At 49.3% G+C, this 14,227-nt stretch overlaps 1 pseudogene; it reads left to right on the top strand.

Moving 5' to 3' along the window:
* The first annotated feature begins 5,233 nt into the window (after positions 1 to 5,233).
* On the top strand, positions 5,234 to 9,869 carry LOC142570278 (uncharacterized; annotated as a pseudogene).
* Positions 9,870 to 14,227: the final 4,358 nt, after the last annotated feature.

Here is a 14,227-nt window from a genome sequence, read left to right as displayed (position 1 = left end):
ATAAGAATGTCTAAAATTTCGGACGCAAGAACCCTTCGCCGTCCGCTTTTCCGGACTTTTTTCTGTGACCGTAGGCCCGAAACGGCATTAATTAGAGCCACCGCCGCCGCCGTTTTGATTACCTCGCCGCCGCGGTAAACGCTAGCCTTAGCTGCTTCAACGTTCGCTATAAAGCTTCTTGCCGTTCGGCGCCGTGTTTTTCATTGAAAGGCTTCGCCGCTGTAAGCAATGGCACCGACTCCGTTGACGTAAAGCCCCGTTGACGTATTGCACCAGAACACACAGCCGTGGGAGCGGGAGCAGCTGCTTGCGAGGAACCGGCGTCGTCGGTCATTGTTGAGGCAGACGGTAACGTATGGCTTCGGAGCTCCAAGGCTGTGAAGACAGAAAGTCTTCGTGGTCCTCGCGATTGGCTTCGAAGCTCGGAAAGCGCGGCGCGTAAAATAATGCTGGTTCCCGAAAGTCAGCTTTGCCTCAATACAGAAATGTTACGCGGTGAAGCATAAGCGTGAGAAGGGGCAATTGTCACGGGACACAGTTTCTATTCCTTAATTATACACGCGTCCAGCCATCATCTCCTGTCACAGTACGAGCACCGATATGCCCAGCAAGTGTACTGATACGCCTTTTCGGATGTGCCTGTGGCGATTTGAGCCCCTAACGGCAATAAAAGACATGCATTCATTTTTTCGAACTGCCCGATATTAGGGACGTTGACTGTACAACTGACGAAGAGGATGCTTCAAATGGTCTGTGGGGCGAACACGTCGTGGAAAGAGAACGAGACCAGAAAGGATGTACGCATTGAGGAATGAAAGGGAAAGGAAGGGTGCCGCTGCTTTGAAGGAGCGTGAGCTCAGGAAGAAAAAAAAGTATTGGCTGACGCTGAGATGCAGGTGTCCTTCATCCATACGAAAATAAACTCTCTAAGCCAGTGAAATGCAACACTGAGGCATTGTGCGTGGACTGAGAGTATGTCGGGACAGTTGAGGTCGACACACCAGCTGTTGAGAGAGCATCTCACTTGTGACATAGTTCGGACCTCATACGAATGAGCTTGCTATCAATTGATAAAAATATCTCACGTCCCCTTCAGTCAAGGCGTCCACATTTGTGGACGCGACCTACTTTTGCCATTTATGTGCAATGGTAGCAAGGAATAGAGCACAACCAGTAAGCGTAGGGCAAATTGAAGATTCTGATAACCTACATTACTTCCATTTTGCATCTGAGTGATATGTATCGTTACAGAGTACCGCTTTGGTGGAGGCACTATGTTTTACGTGACGCTTGACGTGGGGCATTTCTTTCGTGAAATGCTTGAGGCCAATGAATAACTTGGGCATGTAATTCGGGTGGGGGATTTAATCCTTCTTATGAAGAAATGTATAGCATGGCTGACTTTACAATACTCAAATATTTAGTCACCCTGTAATTATAATGACTCATCATAAAATGCTCAGTCATTTTACCACCTTAATTTGCTTTCAGTGGAGTCTCAAGCGCCACCTATGTTTCGCACATGTGTCGACAGTCGATCATAATTCGTGACTGAAGGATATATTCGGAAACATTTGTTTCTGTATGCATCTCCTTCCTATTCATATTTGAGAATGTTCGACTCGATTTGCAATGAGTTTTACCATTTTTGAAAGTTATTTTATTCGCTTTGCATTTTACTAACCCCTCCTTTCTGATTTCCTTTTGAATAAAATAAGTGCTACTCCTTACTAGTCAAACTGGATTAAGTTTTTTTTTTTAATGTTTAGCATGCTTACTAAAGAGTGACAGCATCGGGCGACATGGTGTCAGCCTGTCTTGATGTAAAACAAAGGTCTGTGTCACTCGGGGAGCATTGCAAAGGCACTCGGGAAAAACATGGAAGACTCGGGGAATTTGGAAATATAAACTTGGTAGACACCCTGCCAGTGGCGTAGCTAGGTCGTCTGGCACCCGGGGCCCATAGGTCTTCTAGCTGTCACCCGGCCTTGCCACGATTTGCTTGTCTAGAGCGGGGCTACGCAGAAGCTAGTCTTACTCCTCGCTGAAGTTCGGGTATCTCCACCCACACTCCTAGAGCATGTGTGCTGGAGTAGAGGTCAGCCCGCAGGGCGGGCAGGCGTCGTCGCAATATACGTCGGGGTAAACTTCGTGTAGAACGGCCAGACACGGATATGTGCCGGTTTGTAACAGTCTAAAAGAAACGGCTTGCGCCCTATTCAGCTTGGGGTGAGTGGGTGGAAAGACCCTTCTAGACATGTAGAATTTCATGACCTCTTGTGAATAGCGGAAGTGTCTCTGTGGCCGTAGGGGGGAGGGGAGTCGGCGCTCCTTACAGAGGAAGCGTGGTCGGTGAGGTCGCGCGCAGCCTCGTAAGCAGACTCATTGAGGTTCGGGGGAGCACCCTCGACCGACCCTACGCGAGCGGGAAACCAGTGAATCGAATGATGCGTGAGAGCATACGGACTCGAGACGCTAAGAAGACGAGCAACTTGCTCGGCGATGCAACCCCTCCGAAAAGCCCTAACTGCCGTTTTGGAATCGCTATAGATCTCGGACCCACGACCGTCTAGCAGGGCGAGGGCGATGGCGGCTTGCTCGGCGACTTCGGGGTCTCAAGTGCGAATCGAGGCGCTATTGGAAATCTTGCCGCTGGAGTCGACCACGACGACGGCAAAGGTAATTGCCATCGTTGTACTCCGCAGCGTCGACGAAGCTTGCTTTGATGTCTTGTTGTTTGATCTGTCTGAGGATCGCTGCTGCTATGGCATTGCGTCTGCCCGCGTTGTGGACGGGATGGACGTTTCGGAGCACAGGGGTCACTTCGAACTTGTATCGAATGCAGCTAGGGATCGGGGTACCGACCATCGGGAAACGCGCAGGGTGGTAACCTAGCTCTTCGAGGATGCGTTTACCTGCCGCTGTGGTGGTCAGGCGAGTGAGTTGCGCGCGTTCTTTGGCTTCGGCAACGTATGAGTCATGTGACACCACCCTTCTGTGCGCTTAAGGTCCAAGATAAAAAGTTCAAATCTAGCCGCGTTCTCTCCTCTAGCCGCCGTCGTCCTCATTCCATTCTCCCGCTATGTCAGGCAACATAGGCGCCGACTACGGGGGGGGGGGGTAGCTCCGGGGCCCGAGCCCCCTCCGGAGATTTCCAGGGACGTACTATCAATTATCAAAGTGTCAATTAAACGTGTAGGCACAGCCAAGGGACATCTAACTGCGGTATTTTCAGCGACGTACTAATTCTTTTTCGGCTGATAAGTAAACACTGGGAAATATGGCGAATACCACGTGACTGCGCTCCCACCCGCATAATGAAGCAGCACCCTCGAACAGGCTCCTTCTGAGAACAGGCCCCGGAGTTTATCACTGGGTTAATCCCGACGGTACATTAAACGACGGCTTGGTAGCTGCCGGATCCTCGGTACGCAGTTGCTGCTTGCGCTCGACTGCACGAGTCTGTTCTTGTGCCTGACTGCAGCATCGGGACGGCGTAGACGAGCTCGTTCGTGGTTCTGCTCGCGGCGTTGCTGATCGAAAGCTGCCTGCTCCTCAAGAGTACGTATGGCGCGTGGCCTACCCATTTCGCAGCAGGAGAGAAACTGCTGCGCGCCCGCTCGGCTGCAACGGAGAGCAACGGCGTCGCTACTGGCGCAGCCAATTGCTGCCTCTCTTTCGCTTTTTTTCTTTCGTGCATTCGCATGGGGTTGCGCCAGAGGAGTTTTCGGCGTACAGGCGACAGACGGATGGATAGATGAATCGGCTAGCCCTATACAGCTTCACTGTAAAACATCGTGATCAAGCTGGGGCCTTATCTGCCGCGCCTCAGCCGAAGTAGCACGTCGATTTGGTGTTAGTTGGAAACAGGTTGTGATAGCTGTTGTCTTAGCGTAAAGTGCACGGATGGTTCTTATTTTCTGCCACAAAACCTACCACCACAAAAGCGAATTGGCAACGTCAGTGCAACCCGCCGTGGTTGCTCAGTGGCTAAGGTGTTGGGCTGCTGAGCACGAGGTCGCGGGATCGAATCCCGGCCACGGCGGCCGCATTTCGATGGAGGCGAAATGCGAAAACACCCGTGTACTTAGATTTAGGTGCACGTTAAAGAACCCCAGGTGGTCGAAATTTCCGGAGTCCTCCACTACGGCGTGCCTCATAATCAGAAAGTGGTTTTGGCACGTAAAACCCCAAATATTATTATTAACGTCAGTGCAAATGTCTAAAGGTGCCTTTTGTTTCGTCCCAGTCGCCATGTCTTTCTGTAATGAGCAGAATGTAAAAATTATCCTTGCCTTGGGAGCCGTAAATATGACAGCAAGAGGAAGGCCGCAAATATGTATCAGTCATGGAAGTGTGGTGGGGAACCAAACGCGGCGACTATAATTAAAAAGTGATGAAAACCTGAGACAAACTGGCAGCTTCTAGAAACAGCGGCATAAGACTCATCTTTGAGCCCTAGCCTACGCACGGATGTTCTATTATTTATGGCCTCATACCCTCATGCTAGCATGGGCGACGTGGCCACCAGGTACCATCTCCAAGTCGTCAGTTTGGATGATTCTAAATGACGGCCTTTCACACGCACCATGCTTCGGCCCCTACAGAGTCCACCGTCGCCTCAGCGAGGTCAACTACGAAGTTCTCCCTGAAGACATGAGTCGGCGATCCCGTCGCGTGCAGCCTACGGATATTTTCCATGTTTCCAGGATGAAACCGTACCACTCACGTTGACGAGGTCATTGTCACTTCCACTCGCCTTCATCCCGCTTGTATGACACTTTCTCCTTCACAAACTATATCAGTGTTGTGGTGTATGTGCTTTGCTTTGTTTTTTCCTCTGTTTCGCATTTGAAGCATCGAGACGATGCTTTCTGGAAGGGGGGTAATGCCACGAGCATAACAGTTGGCTGTGTAGTGGTGTTATAACTGCAGTGTTCTTCTTATCATTTCTCAGCTGAAGTCTACAGCTACACGTGCCAATCTGGTTGCCTATCTTATGTTTTCTTACTTCGTTTCCCTTCCCCTCCTTCCCCAACCTGTCTTTATATTCCGACGTGCACTGCAAATAAACGCCCATTCTTCCAGCTTGTCAGCGTGTGTCTGCCTCGCCTGCGTCAAGCGCAGTGTCCGACGTACGATGTAACAGTGGCGACGAGAAACGGAAAGCAAAACCCCTGGCAAAACTTTGAAGCACAGGACGGCAGCTACGCTACGAGGCGACGACTCGACGATGGCACACCAGCAACTGCCCGACTTCGACGACGAAAGAGACAACTGGAAGGCCTATGTTATCAAGGCAGAGGCATACTTTGAGGCAACGGGCGTGAAGGAGTCGGCAAAGAAACGGGCGCTTTTGGTGGCAGCTTTAAGCACGCGCACCGTTCAAATATTAGCAGGACGAGTAGCGCCGAAGAAGCCGAATTTTTTGGAGTACGAAGACGTCGTGAAAGTCTTGGACGAGTTTTTTGATCCCAAGCGCCATGAGATTACCGAAAGCTTCCGCTTCTTCAACCGCTGCCAGCTTGATGGTGAGTCTGTCCAAGAATTCATTACTGAAATTCGTCGAATTGCGGCAACTGCAATTTGGTACCATGCTCGACCGAATGCTACGGGATAGAATTGTGTGCGGCATAAGATCGAGTGCACTGCAGAAACAACTCCTGACAAAGAAAGATCTGTCCGTAGAGGAAGCTGAAACGATGGCACTGTCGGCTGAAGCTGCAGATAAGGACGCCAATAAAATGGCCGCAGACACGTCGGCGGTGCTTAAAATTAAGGCGCAGTCAGCCTCAACGAAAGAGGTACTGGCCGAATGTGGGCGTTGTTGCAGCATAAAGCACAACAGAAATGCCTGCCGTTGGAGTAATGCTCGTTGTTATCACTGCGGTCGACATGGTCACTTAGCAGTAAAATGCCGGATCGAAGAAAGCGCAAGATCTCGAACTCGATAAGGAGCCCGGGGATTTCGTGGCAGAGTACTGGCTGTTAAGGAAGGGGAGACAGATGAAGACAGAGTATAGCATGCACATTTGGACGCTAAAATCGACGCTGGAGGTAAATGTGAAACCCCCAATGCGATGCACCCCACACAGGGGGAGGTGTGGACGTGTCAATGCTTATCGATACGGGTTCCGCGGTCTGCGTCGTGTCCCGACAGCTATTTGAGCAGCACAAAAACACTTGGCCTTCGCTCCGGCCTTCACGAATGAAGTTATCATGCTACCTCGGAAAATTGCCAGTTTTTGGAGAGCTCCTCTTGTCGGTGTCATACGACAGTACAACTGTGGAATGCACATTGGTGGTGTTACGTTTCGCCTACGACGCGCGGTTTAGCCGGCGCGACTGCAACAATGCGGCAGACATTTTGGCCCGTTCGGCGTCGCCGCTACGCTCCCCGCCAGGCGTTTCCAGGCGTTTCCAGGCATGTTCCGATGCCACGTGTCTTCATGTGCGTGTGTGAGTGTATGTGCCATTGTGCCCGACCAGAGGCGCTACGAGAGCAGAGGTTACCTTCTCTTCCCAGTCATTGTGCCCGACCAGAGGCGCTACGAGAGCAGAAGTTACCTTCTCCTCCCAGTCTTTGTGCCCGACCAGCGGCGCTACGACAGTATGCGTCACCTTAACCCATTGTACAATCACGTGCTCGTCTATTGAGGGGTTCCTTCTTGCCCTCAACTGCGAGAGTATAAAAACAGCTGCCCCCGGACGCAAAAAGGAGGGCTCCGATTTCTTCTGTTGAGTAAAGTGCTCTCCCGTCTCTCTACTTCGGTCAACCTGACCGCCAACTCTTTGCAATGTTAAAATAAACAAGTTGTTTTGTTGTTACCAGTCGACTCATGCTTTGCCGGGACCTTCGGATGCTTCCAGTTGTACCCCAGGCCGCCAGGCCAACGCTACCCTTGGGGCTTGCGACGCAGGTACAACCACGGGCGTCAGCGCCGAGTTCCCAACCGATCGCACCAGCGGTGCGACCACAACAACTCGCGCCATCGGTGCGATCCAAACAGTGGTGCTAGATTGCCCCGGTCCAAGCTTATGTGGTCGAGACCTAATTTCCCTCCTGAGCGACGCAGGCTCCCCCGTCCTCAGCCTCTCAGCCAAGCCGCTGACCGCATAGCCGTCTACCGCCACGCAGGTCACTGCTGACGTGTTTGTCGAGTTTCTAGATGTTTTCAGCTCGGATCTGGGCCTCATCAAAGGACCCGCGGCACACCTACAGATGAAGGAGGGAGCCACGCCCAAGTTCTGTAAGGCCCGATCTATTCCCTTCGCCCTACGCGACAAGGTATCTGAAGAGCTTGATAGGCTCGTGGCATTAGGCGTCTTGTCACCAGTGCCGCATTCCGAGTGGGCTACGCCCATTGTACCCGTCCTTAAGAAGGACGGCACCGTTAGGATTTGTGGCGACTTCAGTCACTTTAAATTCGGCATGTGAGCTGGAGCAGTACCCATTGCCAGTAATCAATGACATGTTCGCGTCCTTAAGCGGTGGAAAACATTTCAGCACACTAGATTTGCGTGACGCATATAACCAAGTCCCTCTCGATGAGGAATCGCGCCAGTTATGCGTGATTAACACGCATAAAGGTCTTTTCTGCTACAACAGATTACCTTTCGGCATTGCCTCTGCGCCAGCCATTTTTCAACGCAGAATGGAAACAGTTCTACAAGGCTTATCAGGCGCGCAAGCTTATCTGGACGATGTCTTGGTGTCCGAAAGAGCAGGAAGTGACGACGTGCTCAAAGCCGTTCTACAGAGTTTCCGCGAGAATGGTGTTAAACTGCGCCTCGACAAATGCAAGTTTCGGCAAGTGTCCGTTACATATCTCGGCCATCGAATCGATCAGCAATGGTTGCACCCAATAGAAAATAATGTCGAAGCTATCACAGAAGCCCCTAGCCCGAAAAATGTAGCCGAGCTTCGTTCTTTTCTTGGCATGATCACTTTCTACGCAAAATTTTTGCCGAACATATAGTCTCTGCTCGCTCCACTGTATACCGGCTGCTGGAAAAGAACAGACATTGGCTCTGGGAACAAGAGCAACAAACGGCGTTCGATAAAGCAAAACGGTGTTTGCAGCAAGCAGGTGTGGTGTTCACTTCGACCCTTCACAACCGCTGAAACTAGAGTGCGACGCATCGCAAAAAGGTATCGGCGCAGTGCTTTTTCGCACGAAAGGGAACGTCAACAAGCCAATCGGATTTCGTTCAAGTACATTGTCGAAAGCAGAAAAAAAATTATTCGCAACTTGAACGTGAAGCACTGGCCCTCGTATTTGGAGTAATGAAGTTTCGTGATTATCTTCTAGGCCGAGAATTCATCCTGGTCACAGATCACCAGCCGCTCCTGGGCCTGCTGAGACCGGATCGGCCCACTCCGCCTCTGGCTGCTGCTCGCATGCAGCGCTGGGCGCTGTATTTGGGAGGATTTCGCTACAAGTTACAGTATTCGCCAGGCAAGCAGCTCCTGAACTCGGACGCGCTTAGTAGGTTGCCACAAGAAACTTTGGAGCCAACCACGGAAGAGGAGCCAGCTGACTACGTTCTGGCACTCGCATCTGTCCAGGAGGGGGCGGTTTCGGTAGAACTGCAGGCGCTGACGGCAGGTGACGCAGTATACTTTCAAAGGTCGTGCAGTACACAAGATATGGGTGGCCTCCAAGCTCTAAAGCATTAGAACGAAGCTTACTCCCCTTTTACGACCGCAAACTAGAACTGTCATTGGCCCACCGTTTGCTGTATTGGGGCCGTAGAGTTGTCATTCCAGTTAACGCACAACATAGAATGTTGCACATGTTGCACGAGACGCATCAAGGATCATCGGCGATGAAATCAATCGCTCGGTCAGCTTTTTGGTGGCCAGGAATGGACCACGACATAGAACTGTCAGCGGGGTTTACAAGCTGCATCCAAAATCGACCAATGCCGGCATCTGCTCCGCCAGTTAACTGGCCGACCTGCCAGGAGAACTGGTCAGGAGTGCATCTAGATTTCGCGGGGCCAATCAAAGGAAACATGATCCTTGTTCTCGTAGATGCTCACAGCAAATGGATTGAGGCCGTACCAATGAAACAGGCGACCACATCTTCGACTATTACTTGCCTGCGCAACTTCTTTAGCAGGTTCGGCATCCCTCGCACCATTGTTTCAGATAATGGGACGCAGTTCACTAGCCAAGAATTTACTGATTTTGCGAACAATAACATAATCCACCTGCGCACGGCTGCGTTTCATCCACAGTCGAATGGCCTAGCAGAGAGAGCTGTCCGAACTGTTACAGATGGGCTGAAAAAGATGAACCAGGGCAGATTAGAAGATTGCCTTGGCAGACTACTTTTCAACTACCGGAGAACACCCCTTCCATCGGGCAAATCTCCTTCGGAACTTCTTCTTGGCTACCAAATCCGGTCCCGCCTCGACACATGTTTTCCCCTCTGGTTGTAGGAAGATCGGGAACATCGGATGACTGGACCCTTGCACCAGACACAAATGTTTACGTCCGTAACTTTGGAAAAGGTGTTAAGTGGAAGACTGGCACGGTAAAGTCAGCAGACGGAGCTAGGATGGTGACAGTGGAAACGCCTGAGGGCCTCGTTCGGCGACACGTTGATCCAGTTCACACAAGGAAAGACCCAACGGCTACGCAAGGCCACAGGGAAAGTGAGAGCTCGTCCATCTCGAGAACTCCGGAAGAAACCTCCGATCCAAAGGCAAAAGCCGAAACTCGTGAAACGTCACCACCACAGTGTCAGTCATCGCCCCAACCCCTGGACGCACGAGATAGAAACGGTGAACCTACAGTGGCCCCGGAACTCCAATGCTCAACACGAGAGCGCGGACCTGTGCAGCGTCTTCAGTATTATTGACGGAGAAATGTTATAACTGCAGTGTTCTTCTTATCATTTCTCAGCTGAAGTCTACAGCTGCACGTGCCAATCTGGTTGCCTATCTTATGTTTTCTTACTTCGTTTCCCTTCCCCTCCTTCCCTAACCTGTCTTTCTATTCGGACGTGCACTGCAAATAAACGCCCATTCTTCCAGCTTGTCAGCGTGTGTCTGCCGCGCCTGCGTCAAGCGCAGTGTCCGACGTGCGATGTAACAAGTGGGCTTGTCGCTTCTGCAGAAGCCGAGGTCGACGAAGACGCACTCTCAGTAAGGGTGTTCGGACGGGAACTATCTACTTCGATCAGATCAAACTTAATAGTTTTTGTCATATATATTATATATAGCAACGGACAGGCCAACATTGGAATTTGAACCTGGCAACGTTTAACGTTAGAACGTTATCTAGTGAGGCGAGTCTAGCAGTGTTATTGGAGGAATTAGAGGGTAGTAAATGGGATATACTAGGGCTCTGTGAGGTTAGGAGGACAAAAGAAGTATATACAGTGCTAAAAAAGCGGGCACGTCCTGCGCTACCGGGGCTTAGCGGAGAGACGAGAACTAGGCGTCGGATTCTTGATTAATGAGAATATAGCTGGTAACAAACAGGAATTCTATAGCATTAACGAGAGGGTGGCAGGTCTTGTTGTGAAACTTAATGAGAGGTACAAAATGAAGGTTGTACAGGTCTACGCCCCTACATCCAGTCATGAATGACCAGGAAGTCGAAAGCTTCTATGAAGGCGTGGAATCGGCGATGGGTAGAGTGAAAAAAAATACACTGTACTAATGGGCGACTTTAATGCCAAGGTAGGCAAGAAGCAGTCTGGAAACAAGGAAGTGGGGGAATATGGCATAGGCACTAGGAATAGCACGGGAGAGTTATTAGTAGAGTTTGCGGAACGGAATAATATGCGGATCATGAATACCTTCTTCCGCAAGCGGAATAGCCGAAAGTGGACGTGGAGGAGCCCGAATGGCGAGACTAGAAATGAAATAACTTCATACTCTGCGCTAACCCTGGCACCATACAATATGTGGACGTGCTCGGCAAGGTGCGCTGCAGTGACCACAGGATGGTAAGAACTCGAATTAGCCTAGACCTGAGGAGGGAACGGAAGAAACTGGTACATAAAAAGCCGATCAATGAGTTAGCGGTAAGAGGGAAAATAGAGGAATTCCAGATCAAGCTACAGAACAGGTATTCGGCTTTAACTCAGGAAGAAGACCTTAGTGTTGAAGCAATGAACGACAATCTTGTGGTCATCATTAAGGAGTGTGCAATGGAAGTCGGTTGTAACTCCGTTAGGCAGGGTACCAGTAAACAATCGCAGGAGACGAAAGATCTGATCAAGAAACGCCAATGTATGAAAGCCTCTAACCCTATAGCTAGAATAGAACTGGCAGAACTTTCGAAGTTAATCAACAAGTGTAAGAGAGCTGCCATAAGGAAGTATAATATGGATAGAATTGAACATGCTCTCAGGAACGGAGGAAGCCTAAAAGCAGTGAATAAGAAACTAGGCTTTGGCAAGAATCAGATGTATGCGTTAAGAGACAAAGCCGGCAATATCATTACTAATATGGATGAGATAGTTCAAGTTGCTGAGGAGTTCCATAGAGATTTATACAGTACCAGTGGCACTCACGACGATAATGGAAGAGAAAATAGTCTAGAGGAATTCGAAATCCCACAGGTAACGCCGGAAGAAGTAAGGAAAGCCTTGGGAGATATGCAAAGGGGGAAGGCAGCTGGGGAGGATCAGGTAACAGCAGATTTGTTGAAGGGTAGTGGACAGACTGTTCTAGAGAAACCGGCCACCCTGTATACGCAATGCCTCATGACCTCGAGCGTACCGGAATCTTGGAAGAACGCTAGCTAACATAATCCTAATTCATAAGAAAGGGGACGCCAAAGACTCGAAAGATTATAGACCGATCAGCTTACTGTCAGTTGCCTACAAACTATTTAGTAAGGTAATCGCAAATAGAATCAGGAACACCTTAGACTTCTGTCAAGCAAAGAACCAGGCAGGATTCCGTAAAGGCTTCTCAACAATACACCATATTCACACTATCAATCAGGTGATAGAGAAATGTGCGGAATATAACCAACCCTTATATATAGCTTTCATTGATTACGAGGAAGCGTTTGATTCTGTCGAAACCTCAGCAGTCATGGAGGCATTACGGAACCAGGGTGTAGACAAGCCGTATGTAAAAATACTGAAAGATATCTATAGCGGCTCCACAGCCACCGTAGTCCTCCATAAAGAAAGCAACAAAATCCCAATAAAGAAAGGCGTCAGGCAGAGAGATACGATCTCTCCAATGCTATTCACAGCGTGTTTACAGGAGGTATTCAGAGACCTGGATTGGGAAGAATTGGGGATAAAAGTTAATGGAGAATACCTTAGTAACTTGCGATTCGCTGATGATATTGCCTTGCTTAGTAAAGCAGGGGACCAATTGCAATGCATGCTCACTGACCTGGAGAGGCAAAGCAGAAGAGTGGGTCTAAAAATTAATCTGCAGAAAACTAAAGTAATGTTTTACAGTCTCGGAAGAGAACAGCAATTTACAATAGGTAACGAGGCACTGGAAGTGGTAAGGGAGTACATCTACTTAGGGCAGGAAGTGACGGCGGATCCGGATCATGAGACGGAAATAATAAGAAGAATAAGAATGGGCTGGGGTGCGTTTGGCAGGCATTCTCAGATCATGAACAACAGGTTGCCATTATCCCTCAATAGAAAAGTGTATAATAGCTGTGTCTTACCAGTACTCGCCTACGAGGCAGAAACCTGGAGGCTTACGAAAAGGGTTCTACTCAAATTGAGGACGACGCAACGAGCTATGGAAAGAAGAATGATAGGTGTAAGGTTAAGGGATATGAAAAGAGCAGATTGGGTGAGGGAAAAAACGCGAGTTAATGACATCTTAGTTGAAATCAAGAAAAAGAAATGGGCATGGGCAGGACATGTAATGAGGAGGGAAGATAACCGATGGTCATTAAGGGTTACGGACTGGATTCCATGGGAAGGGAAGCGTAGCAGGGGGCGGCAGAAAGTTAGGTGGGCGGATGAGATTAAGAAGTTTGCAGGGACGACATGGCCACAATTAGTACATGACCGGGGTTGTTGGAGAAGTACGGGAGAGGGCTTTGCCCTGCAGTGGGCGTAACCAGGCTGATGATGATGAAATGCGAAAACAACCGTGTGCTTAGATTTAGGTTCACGTTAACGAACCCCAGGCGTCCAAATTATTCCGGAGTCCCTGACTACGGTGTGCCTTATAATCAGATTTTGGTTTTGTCATGTAAAACCCCATAATTTAATCTTTTTTTTTAACTACACCGAGACTGACTGTAGAAAAAATACGATAATAAATAATTTAGGATGTTCTAACGTCTTTCGGTGTATCTTCTAGGGTTTCGAAGCGCGGGATCTTCATTCAATGCAAAAAATGAAAAGTCGAAGAAGTCGGTCACCTTCAATTACAATTCTTGCGCGATATTTGCAGGATGCTTTAGTGTGCATATGACAATACACTTATCCATCCGCGCTTGGCGAATGACATGAGGTGACGGGGATTTTGATGCTTTTTCTTACGGCACCGACGGCTTATCCGTGCCAATATGTACCTTAGTGATTTGTTTTGTATCGACAAACCTCTTGTGAATTCACGATTCGGTGTTTCACTTGGCCGCCATTGCTGACGCGAGCCTTGCATACAACATTTTAGAAAGTAGTGTCGCGCGAAAAGGCTACAGATGCAGGGCACTTATCCCTGCGGGTATAAGACGCAGTTTAGGATATATTCCAGATGAAGACGGAATGGATGAGCGAGACTTGAGCAAAATGCGTTGTTCGGGAAAGTGGTTACCTAACGCTTGGCTCGTCAACATGTGTGTCGCTCATTTCCACAACGTTGCGAGACACTAAATAAACATATTGAGCTAGTTGTCTAATGCTGAAAAATATTACCGTATGCAGGTGCGCTAGATGCAAGAACGAGACAGGTGGCGACTCCACCTTCATTTTCCCACATTAGCTCCACGTGACCTCGTGAATTTTGTCAGCATTATAAGGGACCACACTATAGTCGGCAAAAGGTCAAGAACGCAGCGGCAAATGTCCTCCAAAAGGAAGTGTGTGCGCATGTACTATATGAACTCGTCTTGTCTATATAGTTGCTCGCCGCGGTTGTCCAGCGGCTATGGCGTTGCGCTTGCCGTGTTTCTAGGGTGTCGAAATGTAAAAACGCTAATGTACTTAAATTTAGGTGTACGTTAAAGAACGCCAAGTTTTCAAAATTAATCCGTAGTTATCCACCACGGCGT

This window comes from Dermacentor variabilis, chromosome 2, assembly GCF_050947875.1.
Source record: "Dermacentor variabilis isolate Ectoservices chromosome 2, ASM5094787v1, whole genome shotgun sequence".
In the NCBI taxonomy this organism is placed as follows: domain Eukaryota; kingdom Metazoa; phylum Arthropoda; class Arachnida; order Ixodida; family Ixodidae; genus Dermacentor; species Dermacentor variabilis.
This window is presented reverse-complemented; position numbering and strand designations above follow the sequence as displayed.